The 12,481-nt window shown below is 34.3% G+C and overlaps 2 long non-coding RNA genes and 1 pseudogene across 2 annotated transcripts; 1 reads left to right on the forward strand and 2 right to left on the reverse strand.

Moving 5' to 3' along the window:
- Positions 1-1,102: 1,102 nt before the first annotated feature.
- On the reverse strand, positions 1,103-5,075 carry LOC128286629 (uncharacterized). The gene is made up of 2 exons (XR_008277248.1): positions 4,876-5,075; positions 1,103-3,957 (listed from the first exon to the last, which is right to left on the reverse strand). It is a non-coding gene; the product is annotated as an uncharacterized LOC128286629 (long non-coding RNA).
- A 2,361-nt stretch (positions 5,076-7,436) lies between these two features.
- LOC128286627 (uncharacterized) lies at positions 7,437-9,707 on the reverse strand. The gene is made up of 3 exons (XR_008277246.1): positions 9,632-9,707; positions 9,063-9,148; positions 7,437-7,714 (listed from the first exon to the last, which is right to left on the reverse strand). It is a non-coding gene; the product is annotated as an uncharacterized LOC128286627 (long non-coding RNA).
- A 1,670-nt stretch (positions 9,708-11,377) lies between these two features.
- On the forward strand, positions 11,378-12,257 carry LOC108463360 (germin-like protein subfamily 1 member 11; annotated as a pseudogene).
- Positions 12,258-12,481: the final 224 nt, after the last annotated feature.

The raw sequence follows: 12,481 nt of genomic DNA on the forward strand, positions 1-12,481 counted from the left end.
TCAATATTATTACTATTATCATTATTATTATTAATATTAGTGTATATTTTTATTATATATGTATATATATTTATATATAGTATTATTATTAATTACTTTATTTTTATATTATCATTACATTATATTTGCTTTTTATATTTCATTATTATTGTTAGTATTATTATCCTTATCGTTATCATTATTATTTCTATTAATTTTCACCGTTAATATTTATTACTATTATTATTATTATTATTATTATTATCATCATCATCATCATCATCATCATCATTTTGTAATTACTATTACTATTGTATTATGACTATTATTATATTTCATCAATAATTATTTTCTTATCACTCATCTATTATATTTTTATCTATTTATATTGTCATTATTATTTTATTTTAAGTATTATATCGTGTTTATACTTAGGTATTAATATCATTACTTTACTATTGTTTTATTTTTATTATCATTATCATCCTTATGAACATATATATATACATGTGTATTTTTCATGTACATATTAGTCTTTTCTACTATTATTATAAATATATTATTTCTTTTATTATATTATTAGAACATTATTTTTTATCATTTTTTTGAATATTATTGTTATTTTTATTCTAATATTGCAATTTAATATTTTCATTAATTGTATCATCGTTCGTATTATTTACAAATTCCTATTGCAAATGATATTATTTTTTTATGTTTTTTAATAAATAAGGCAACGTACCGATTTTAACACTAAGTCACTGATTTCATCGCTATATTGGGTGGATATCATTGGCTCATGTTAAAAACGAGACCTCCTTCTAAAAGACCAAAATTTTGAATTCTCGTATTTCAATCGGATCGCGATTAAATATTAAATTAAACTTGTATTTTTGAGAATTATGACAAACTGTGTTTAACAAGATACCAATTTTGGGCGTCACGAGGGTGCTAATATCTTCCTCGTGAGTAATCGACTCCCGAACCATATTTTCTCTGGATTTTCGCATAGACCCAAATTCGGCCTTCATTTTTGTTCAAAAATAAATTTTCTTTTTTTAAAAAAAAAGTAGGATTTATTAGGTGTCCGATCACACCTAGGAAAAAGATCGGTGGCGACTCCTTTTCTTTTTAAAACCGAAATTCCATTTTCAAATTTTCAAATAATTGCCTCAATTAGAGAAATTTTTACATCGCTACAATCAGCATTATGCTTGGTTCTATAGACCCATTTTACCCCCAATGACTTTCCTGTTGGCTGGTCTTGCAACTAACTCCCAATTCTGGTTCTTCTCAATCATAGCAATTTCATCAGCCATAGCCTGTTTCCAGCCTTGGTGTCCCTCAGCCTCTTCAAAACTACTTGGTTCAACTGTAGCCATAAGTGCTCTTTCATAAATTTTAGCCAAAGGTCTAGTGCCCCTGACTAGTTCATCATCAATGTCCATTCCTGGACTATTTTGATCGAGTTCGGTCGATCACCACAAATTCTTCGTAAATGACCGACTCATTTTGTCCCCATTCCAGCATGCTTTCTCATTGAACACAACATTACTGCTCACCATTACTTTGTTTGTTGAAGGATCAAGGATCCTGAAGCCCTTTTTGACTGAGCTATAGCCAACTAGAATGCCTGCTTGAGTTTTCTTATCCAGCTTGCTTCTTTTAACAGCTGGTACTTGAGCATAACACAAACAACCAAATACTCTCAGGTGAGCCAGTGAAGTCTTGAACCCAAACCAGGCATCAAATGGAGTCTTGTGCTCCACTGCTTTGGTTGGTAGCCTATTCTGAATATAGATAGCAGTATTGACTGCTTCAGCCTACATGGTCTTGGGTAAATTCTTCTCAAACAGTAAGCATCTGGCCATATCCATCAAGCTCCTATTCTTCCTTTCACTTACACCATTTTATTGAGGTGTATAAGTGTTGGTGAGCTAGTGTTTAATGTCTGCTTCATCACAAAAGGTATTAAACCCAGATGAAGTATAATCAGTCCCATTGTTTGACCTCAAGGTCTTTAGCTTACAGCCTGCTTTAGTCTCTACAACAGCTTTAAACTTCAAAAATACAGAAGCTACCTCTGACTTGTTCTTCAAGAAGTAAATCCAACAGTATCTTGAAAAATCATCAATGAAAAGAATGAAATACCTACTGCCATTCAATGACTGAGTCTTCATCGGGCCACGCACATCAGTGTGTACTAGCTGCAGCTTATCTGAAGCTCTCTAGCTTGATTTTGCAGGAAATGGCTGTCTGGCTTGTTTTCCAAGTTGACACACTTTACACACATCATCTGTAGCACCCCAAACCCGGCCCAAAAGTTATGGCCGGATCCGCCATGCCACATCAAAAACGTTAAAAAAAATCCATTCTAAGTCCAGAAAATCGTACTTAATGTTCAAAAGATTAATTCATTAAGGGTTAAAGTGAATGGAAGCTGTGCACCAGGTAAGAAACCGTAAAAGAGGTGGTGAGTCCATCGGACTGCTTAAGTACCAAGCTCCCTTCGGATCCAATCCTAGACATGCATACTGCCATTGCCACACCTTAACGTCATGGATATTTCTAAGAAACCGATTTGATTAATTTATTTTTAGGAAAAGTGATTAATTTTGGAAAATACTTTCATTGCGGAAGCTTTGCTTGTTGTCGTGTTATTTTGAAATCAACTGTTGTTTTTGAAAACGTGCCCTAAAGCTATCCAGTTTCAACAGTTAAAATAAGTAATACCTATCTTAGTAGTACATATTAAAACCATAAAAAATAAATAAGCGGCCTTATTACATTTAAAAGCCCAAAACCTCAAACGTAATTAAAAGGATGTCCAGTTCACGGAAGAAAATCAAATTTTCGAGCGGGTGGCCACTCTCAATTCCCTCACACTCCAAGCCCACTATGGTTGGGGATTTCTGCGTGGATGAAAATAAAAGGGGTGAGTTTGGGGAAACTCGGTGTAAGGAAAACCCATTCAAAGTCCAAGTCACTCGACCCCATTGGGTCTAAGCCCATTCAGTAATGTGATATCTTGGGCGAGCCCTTTCAGATTATAATAAACTGGGCCTTAGCCCCTTATTCAGATAACAGTATGGCCCATAGGCCCATTTCAAAATACATGCAACATCAGTAAACATATGCAAGCCCATTTGGGTAACAGTGGTACTGGGCCAGAGCCCTTTTTCAGATTACAATAAACTGGGCCTTAGTCCCTTATTCAGATAACAGTATGGCCCATAGGCCCATTTCAAAATACATGCAACATCAATAACATATGCAAACCCATTTGGGGAGACTACTCAACCCACCAACCACTACACTCCACCCGTACCAGCCATACACTCCATGTGGGGATAGCTCAACCCACCCAGCCCAACACTCCACAGTTGCGGCATGCAAAGATTGCTTCGATTATCGATAAATTGAGGCAAAGCCTCCAAGATGTGGACAAGCCACTTTCAAGACTTCCTCCGTCAATATCCCGGTCCCATGCATCGATAATAACAACATGGCATGCGATAAATAACAACAATCAAACATGCATTTAGGTCAATTTAACCCTAGGGGTATTTGGTAATTTATCTACTAGGGTAAAAGCGTAAATTTTCCACTTTTAAAGGTATTTCAGTAATTTATCTATTTTAGGGTTTTTCATGCATATTCCTACTTTTCACGTACTAACAGAATCACGTATCGAGGGTTCTTACCGAATTGGGCCCGTTGGCCCATCATTCCAATTTTGGCCCATTAAGCCCAAAAATATCGAGGGCATAGAAATCATGCACTTTGCAGTCCAAACATTGCAGCTTACCAAAAACATTAATCGATTTACCTCACGAGCACTCGTACACTCGCAAATCTACAAAATACCAGTTTTCGGCATTTCGGCTTTTTGGCTTTTGCCGATCTAGACTAAGAAAGAGGGTATTAGTTACACACCTGTTTGCGACGATATGCTGACGAGATCCACACACGAACTGCCTACAATTGGATTACTAACACGTTAATCTAACTATTCAAATACGAACTACGTATTAACCCCTTACAATATTCAGTCAACCACACTTACATATCATAGTAAGCTTATAAGAAATCAATAAGCAACTCATTAACAAATTTTTGTTAATGTTTACCACATAATCATAATTTCACTGCAAGCTGTCTTCCTGAGCAATAGTCACTAAATCATTTATAACTTGAGCTACGAAACTCCAAATCAAGTGCCGTTAATTTTCCCTGAAAATAGACTCATATATCTTCTATCCATAAAATTTTCAGAATTTTTGGTTTATCCAATAAATACAAGATTTTTCTCAAAGTTTCCCATGTTTCATTGTTTGACTAATCTGACCACTCTTCATTACGAATCAAATTTCTCATTGTACAGAATTCAAAATATGTTCTTGTTTATTTCATTAGAAACTAGACTCAATAAGCTTTAATTACATAATTTATTCAGCTTCTAATTCATCTCCCACAATTTATGGTGATTTTCCAAAGTCACGTTACTGCTGCTGTCCCAAGCAGATTTATTACCAAATCACTCTTTCATACACCTATCTTGCATGCATGTTATTTAAACATGTATATCACCAATCAATCATCACATATCTATGATTTTTACTTAAGCATAATCTCTATTTCATCATTTTAAAGCACAACATGTTAGCCGATTTTTCCTTTAGCATCTAAGGCACATGCATGCTCATTTGTTTGGCTCAACTTCACATATCTTCCATTTTTCATCAAAAGAACATGAAACAACAACCATTTCCTTCATTTTAATTCATGACCAAATGCTCACAACACAACTAAAAATCAAAATATACTTCAAGAGTTAAGGTAGAATCAAGAAGAACTCATGAACCTCAAGATAGAAGCAAGGTACCAAGAACTTACCTTCAATTTTCCTCCTCCTAATGACCAAATACTCAAGAGCTTTCTCCTCTCCTTTCTCTTCTCTAACTTTCAGCTATGATGAACAAAGATGGACAAAACTTTGTTCTTTTCACCCCTTTTTCTTTTAATAAAACTTCATATTTCATCCATTTAATTCTTTAATACAAAATACATGATATTCTTATCATGAAACATTTACCTAACCCATTATTATGAAACATTTACCTAACCCATTATCATGGAACATTTACCTAACCTATTATCATGGAACATTTACCTAACCTATTATCATGGAACACTTACCTAACCTATTATCATGAAACATTTACCTAACCTATTATCAATTTGTATCAATTTGTACCATAAATTATGGATATCAAGTGTTCATTTTGTCTACAACAACATGATGGCTAGCCACTTCATGTAAAATGGGAGGTTTGTCATGCAAATCCTCCTATTTTGCACTCCTATTTATTTGGCCACTTCAATTTAGCCTATAGCATTTTCAAACATTTTCACATAGGTCCTATTTCATAATTTCACCCCCTTTTTCTTATGGAACAAAAATTAACTAAAATTGTCGGGTTCTATCTTAAGCTTAGGCTTTCTAGAGGCCCACTAACATAATTAAACCTATGCCAACATTCACAGGATTCCCGAAAATTGGGGCGTTACATCATCATTTTCCACTGAACCAGTGAAATTTTTAGCCAAACCTTCTTTGATCATCTGTGCCATGGGCTTGAAATTGGCATGACCAAGTCTTTGATGCCAAAGCTTGGATTCTTCTGAAGAAATAGCATAGGCACTATCAAGGCCTTTATTCCAGTCCACAACAAAACTCTTGTCTGTCATGGCTACTAACATGAGCATAGATCCAGTTGGATCACTGATCTGACATTCATTTTCTTTGAACACCACAGTATACCCTCTTTCAACTAACTGAGCTATACTTAACAGGTTTCTATCAATTTCAGGAACTAACAAAACATTTGAAATGATCTTGTTACCTGTTGGAGTGCAAATAACCACATCTCCCTTTCCTTCTACCTTAATAAAGTGGCTATTGCCAACTTTAACTTTAGCTTTACAGCTTCTGTCTAAAGACTTGAAAATAGCTACATCTGATGACATATGGTTGATGCAGCCACTGTTTAGGAGCCAACCATTTGAGACTTTCTTTAGAGCAGCTGAGCAGAAGACTGCAAAGACCTTCTCCTTATTGTCACTGCCTTCTTCAGCTACCCGAGCTTCAGCCCTTGGCTACTGTTGATTTTTCCTTGGTCTTCATTTCTCTTTTCAAACTTTTTCAACATGGCCAATCTTTTTGCAGTATTGGCACTCCACATCTGGCCTAAACCAGTATTTGACTTCTGGATGACCAGGCCTCTTGCAATGCCTGCAAGGTCTTTCCTATTTTCTTGGAGCATCTAACTTAGGTTTATCCTTCTAAGTCTTCCTTCCTTTATAGGCAGTGGTGCTTGAGCCGGTATTTGTTTTAGCTTGGAAGGCAGCCTCCTGGTGCTCCTCTTGTCTGCTGGCCCTTCTTTGTTCTTGTGCATAGAGAGCATTGATCAGCTCAGTTAAAGTGATGCTGGTCAAGTCTCTTGATTCCTCTAAAGAGGATATTTTTGCCTCATACCTTTCAGGCAAGGTTGAGATCACCTTCTCCATTATCCTTGCTTCATTAAACTGCTTACCAAGGAGCCTTATGTTGTTTACTACAGCATAATTCTATCTGAATATTGCTTGACTGTTTCTTCTTCCTTCATCTTCAAGTTCTCAAACTCCCTTCTCAAATTCAACAACTGCTGTTGCCTTGTCCTCTCAGTACCTTAGAACTCCTCCTTCAGTCTATCCCAGGCCTGTTTTGGTGTCTCACTAGCCATAATCCTTGTGAAGATCACATCTGACACAGAGTTTTTGTAACACCCCCTTACCCGAGACCGTCACTGGAGTCGAGCACGAGGCATTACTAAACTTATTTGAGCACTTAAACAAATTTGGACAAGCTGTCCAACTGCATCATAGTTGCTTAAAAATTCATATCTCGAGTTTTGAAACTCAAAATCAAATTCTGTAAATTTTTCCTTAAACTAGACTCATATATCTATCTACTAATTTTTTTCTAGAATTTTTGGTCAGGCCAATTAGTACAGTTTATTAGTTAAATTCTCCCCTGTTTTAGGGTTCGACTACTCTGACCTCTGTGTATTATGAATCAGATATCTCCCTGTACAGAGTTTCAATAACTATGCCGTTTGTTTCTAATAAAACTAAACTCAATAAGGAATCTGTAAATATAAAGAATAACTTCTAATTATCTTTGTACAATTTATGGTGAATTTCCAAAGTCAAAACAGGGGATCCAGAAATCGCTCTAGCCCTGTTTCACAAAAATTTAAACTTCTCATAAAATATAACTCATATACCTATTTTGTTCCATCCATATGAAAATAGACTAATAATTCTTCAATTCCATATTTTATTCATAATCTAATTGTATCTCTACTATTTTTAATGATTTTTAAAACTCACATCACTGCTGCTGTCTGAATCTATTTTATGGTAAATTTTGCCTATTTCATGGTTTCCATGGATTAGCTAGCAATTTAGCATACATAACACCAAATATGATCATGATTAGCCATTCCAATGGCTAATCATTACCAAGCATTTCCATACCACTCAATATCCATATCATAAGACCATATATACAAAATGATTATAATGCTATACATGCCATACTCAAAATATACAAGCCATTATGCCAAGATGGTATACGGATAGTGTGAGTGGGCCTCCGACCGTTCCCGATTTCCGAGCTGGCTTGTCAAAACTACAAGGAATGAAAAGGAGGGAGTAAGAATAAATGCTTAGTAAGTCCATATGAAATTAATAAGCAATTACCAACATGCTTTTAAGATAAAACACCACAATTGTACAATTATACATACTCAGCTTAAACTGTTTTATCGAGATACATTTACTAAATAATTTATTTCTGGAGCTAAGAAACTCCAAATTAAGTTCTGTTAATTTTCCTTGAAACTAGATTCATATACCTTTCTCCCATAAAATTTCCAAAATTTTTGGTTTAGCCATTTAGTACAGTTTATTCATTAAAGTTTCCCCTGTTTTGCTGTCCAACAATTCTGATCTCTCTTCACTAAAAATTATTTATCTCATAATTCGGGACTTGGATGATGTTCCTGTCTATCCCTCTTGAAAATAGACTCGATAAGGATTTTAAATATATAAATTAAAACTCATAATTATTTTTTCACAATTTCTAATGATTTTCTAAAATCAGAACAGGGGATCTCGAAGTCATTCAAACTCTGTCTCACAACAATTTAAATATCTTATAACATAAAATCCAATTGCATGCACCGTTTCCTCTATATGAAACTAGACTCATCAGGCTTTAATCTCATATTTTATTCAGCCCTTAACTCAATTTCCAAAATTTATGGTGAATTTCAAAAGATACACTATTGCAGTAACCCAAAACTGCCAAGGCCATATTTATTCATTCACCACTATTATTCACTAAATCCATACAATATCATTTCATCCATCATGGTAAGAACACATAATTATGCTTCATAAGCATAGATCCATAATCTCAATGTCATCAAGTATCAAGAACTTATTCCAAATCGTGTCATTTTCATAGTATTCACCAATTCTTAATCTTTTGGGCCATTTTACATTTTCGTTCATAATCAAATTAGGGAACGATTACGAATTGAGTACCTCATTATCACAATGCCATAGTAAAACTATGGTCTTGCACATAGTCACATATCACATACCGAGGCCATACCCGACCATGGTCTTACACGGATCACATATCACCTCGATGCCATATCCGGATATGGTCTTATACTGAAGCACATATCACATTTCTAAAGCCATAGCCCGACTATGGTCTTATACTGAAATCACATTTCACATGCTGCCATGGTCCAACCATGGTCTTTTCAAATCAATTCGTCTTAGCCACTGAATGAAAGTACTCAAGTCCGTTGTTCCATTTAATTTGTACTTTTATTCAAATATCATTTTACAATTATCACAGTTTAATGACATTTTATATGCAATAATATACTATATCATTCATGAAATTTTCATTTCAAAACATTAAATTACACATTGCATTATTAAAAATCATATGAACTTACCTCGATATAAAATATTAGCAATCGAGCCTATTCCTCGTAAACTTTATTTTTCCCTCGATCACGACTTGAATCTCGTTTCTCTTGATCTATAATATAAATTATTTCTACTCATTAGCATTTATTTGATTTCTATTTCACTTCACAATTTATGCTGTTCAAATTTCAAAATTGCACTTTTACCCCAAAATTTACAGTTTTTACAATTTAGTCCCTACTCAATTCACCCATAAATTGAACTAATTTTTCTCAATTAACACTTTATTTTATCATTATAAACTATTTCACAACCTTTGATATTCTTAATTTCAACACCAACATCTAATTCACAATTTTTTTCACAATTAGGTCCTAAATACCATTTTCTATCAAAATGACTTAATAAAACAACCTTAATATGAAATTAGAACTTCAATTTCATAATAATTCATCATAAACTGCCCTTACTCAGCGAGGGGAACTTCCAATTTCATCCACCACATCAAAAACTAATGAATTAGATGATTGGACCTAATTGTAAAAGTCACAAAAACATAAAAAAATTACTAAGAAAAAGTAAAAATTGAACTTACATGGTGCAAAAATATGAAAAACCAGAATAGGAGACCTGCTACGGCGTTTCTGGCTGAGAAAGATGAAGAAATGTCTAGATTTTTCAATTACATCATTATTTAATTACTAACTTTTATGCTATTTCCAATTTTGCCCCTTGTTCACATTGTTTTCTTGCTTATTTCATACCCAAACCGTCCAGCCATTAACCTTTGGGTCTAATTGCTCTTTAAATCCATCTTTTTAAATACTTAAGCTATTTAATCACATCCCAAAAATTTTGCACTTAGTTCAATTTAGTCCTTTTCACCTAATTAATTACCGAAACCTTAAAATTTCTTGACGAAACTTTAATACTAACTTATTTACACTCCATAAATATTTTTAGAAATATTTATGGCTCGGTTTATGAATTTGAGGTCTCGATACCTCGTTTTTATTCCGTTTTATCTACAACTTCCTATACTACATAATTTCATTTAATATCTAAATGACCAAAATGCCCTTACTACTAAACTTTTCAAAAATTCCATCCATGTCCAATTTTTGTCCATAGACTTACAAATTGGTCAAATTGCTCTGTAAGGACCTCTAATTAATAATCTAATTCAATTTTATGCAAAGTGCTTCCAGAACACAAGTTTTGCAATTTATTCAATTTAGTCCCTAATTTCAAATTAAGCACTTTATGCATAGAATTTCTTCACGAAATTTTCACACAATCATGCAATCATATCATAGACCTCAAAATAATTATAAAAAAAATTCTTTCTATCTCAGATTTGTGGTCTCGAAACCACTATTCCGACTAGGCCCAAAATCAGGATATTACAGTTTTGAATGCATGACATGGCTTTGTGTCTCTTGGTCCTTTCATCAGCATGCTGCCTCATTTGAGCCACTATTGGGTTGGCTCTGAGTAGTGCTGGTTCAACATCTGATTTGACTACCTCTCATAGGTCGAATGCCTATAGATAGGTTTTCATTTTAACCACCCATATATGATAGCCTTCTCCATTGAAGACTGGTGGTGTAGCTGGTGAGAAGCCTGATGTAGCCATTATTATGAAGGTTGAATTATGACAGGTCCACTGAGAAATTAGCTCTAATACCAATTGTTGGTGCTAGACACACTTTATCGGGATGAAGTATAAACTTCAATCTGGACTTTAACAGCAATGTAATGTATCTAGATGAAGAATGAAAAAAAAATGCTTGTTTTAGCTTTGAGCTTTAAGCAGGAATAGAAATAGAAATCAGAAAGCAAAAATAAATAAAAAATGGAGCATATGAAAGGGAAATCTGATGATTTCATTCAAAAAAGAAACTTTGGCTTAAAGCCATTACATATACCAGACATTGGCTGGTCAAAATCAATAAATTCATCACCTAAATACTACCTAACTCCACTTAATACATTGGAACTAGGTGATACTAACTTGTACACTTGAACAAAGCTGGTAACCAGGTCTATTACCATCAAGTTACATCAATTGTCATCCAAAACATAATGCAAAAAGAACTAAATTACAAGACATTGTTAAAATGTAACTAAATGAAACTAAGATGAAACAGTAGCATTAACATCTTCAGTTGCATGTATTTCATCCGAAAGACTTATGTGCATGAATTTGCATGAGCTGCATGGAGGCCAACTTCAACAATAATTCCATGACTTCAACCTATAAATGGCCATTCATTCATGCAGAAACTCTCAAAGAAATAGAATTAAGAATCTAAGTTATAACTCTACCACATACAAAAAAATGGAGGCCCTTCAGATTTTCGTAGCCATTTTCATCTTGGCTCTTGCATCGCCTTTGACTTTTGCCTCTGATCCTAGCCCTCTTCAGGACTTTTGCGTAGCCATTAATGATCCCAAGGGCTCTGGTATGTCTTCTCTTCAAATAATTTCATTTTTCTTGAGCTACTTGTGTCTGTGTCTAATGTGTATTCGGACATGAACGGGATATGAATCTTCAGACCTTTTACAATCATATCTATCACATCCATATATTCAACACTTAAATTCAAGTTTTAGTAACATGAACTCATCTTTTCTTCTTCTTCTAGTATTGACTAACATTTCTTGCTTTCATGTAGTGTTTGTCAAAGGAAAATTCTGCAAAGAAGCAAAGCTTTCCAAAGCAGATGACTTCTACTTTTCAGGTCTCCATATCCGTAAAAACACATCCAACACATTTGGATCAACTGTCACACCTCTTAATGTTGCACATATGCCAGGACTTCACACACTAGGGATATATATGGTTCGAATTGACTATGCACCTAACAGTGGCTTGAACCCACCTCACACTCACCCTCGTGCCTCAGAGATTCTATTTGTTCTAGAAGGCACACTCCATGTCGGTTTTGTTACATCGAATCCAGATAATGGTTTGATTTCTAAAGTCCTATATCCCGGAGATGTCTTTGTTTTTCCTGTGGGTCTCATTCACTTCCAATACAACATAGGGAACACCTATATGTTGTCGCCTTTCTTTGGTCTTAGCAAAGTGAAAACCTGGGGTGATCACTATTGCAAATGCAGTATTTGGCTCAAACCCTTCCATTAATGCTGATATTCTTGCCAAGGCCTTTAATCTGGATAGGAAAATGGTGAAGAATCTTCAATCCAAATTCTAATGGGCTAACATTCGAAGGAATGTTCAAATGATGCTTGAATTTGTCATTTGTTTTTATAGTAAAATTAAATTTTATTTTATTTCCGAAATATAGAATAAAAGAGGTTGTTTATGGACCTCATCTTATGTTTGTTTGAATTTTAGCATATTATAAAATTGAAAAGTGGTGTTTATTTGAATCCATAAGAAATAATTAAATAATAAATTACAAATTGAGTTTTAACT

This window comes from Gossypium arboreum, chromosome 13, assembly GCF_025698485.1.
Source record: "Gossypium arboreum isolate Shixiya-1 chromosome 13, ASM2569848v2, whole genome shotgun sequence".
In the NCBI taxonomy this organism is placed as follows: domain Eukaryota; kingdom Viridiplantae; phylum Streptophyta; class Magnoliopsida; order Malvales; family Malvaceae; genus Gossypium; species Gossypium arboreum.